Source organism: Gavialis gangeticus, unplaced genomic scaffold (genome assembly GCF_001723915.1).
Source record: "Gavialis gangeticus isolate Ggan-Ray unplaced genomic scaffold, GavGan_comp1, whole genome shotgun sequence".
Taxonomy (NCBI): domain Eukaryota; kingdom Metazoa; phylum Chordata; order Crocodylia; family Gavialidae; genus Gavialis; species Gavialis gangeticus.
In genome coordinates this window covers 11,925,635-11,926,124 of record NW_017729027.1, presented here as the reverse complement: position 1 = coordinate 11,926,124, position 490 = coordinate 11,925,635, and positions in this window count along the sequence as shown.

Sequence of the window (490 nt, the reverse complement as noted above, 5' to 3'; positions counted from 1 at the left end):
TGATAATCTCTAGAGTGGAGTGACAGCTGAGGAGCTGGGGGAGAGGCCAAAAAAACTGCTGGTTTCAGGTTAGAGCCTTGCTGCAGGTGGAAGAGATCCCATTGGGACTGTGAATGGTACGAGTAAACTGGGGCAGGCCTGTGCAGAGCAGTGACTGGATTAACTGATTTTTTTGTTGTTGTTATTTGGACATGAGAGCCTGATCCCAGGTGAAGGGGACATGGACTGAGTATGACAAAGAGACTGAGAGCAGTTGAGTTATGCTTTCTTTTTTTGGCCAAGGCCAGTCCTGGAAGGGTGTGCACCTAACTAAAGCCGACAGTCACCCTGGTGGCTGAGGGTGGAACAACAGGCCAACAGGAAGCATTAAAATCTGGCTGCAGAGAACTAGGAGTGCCACCTGGAGAGGCTAGGGTGGGGTAAAGGGGAAGTTTGGAGGTGGGTAGGATCATCCAATGGGTCGCCAACTGGTTAGAGAGTCACACCCAGA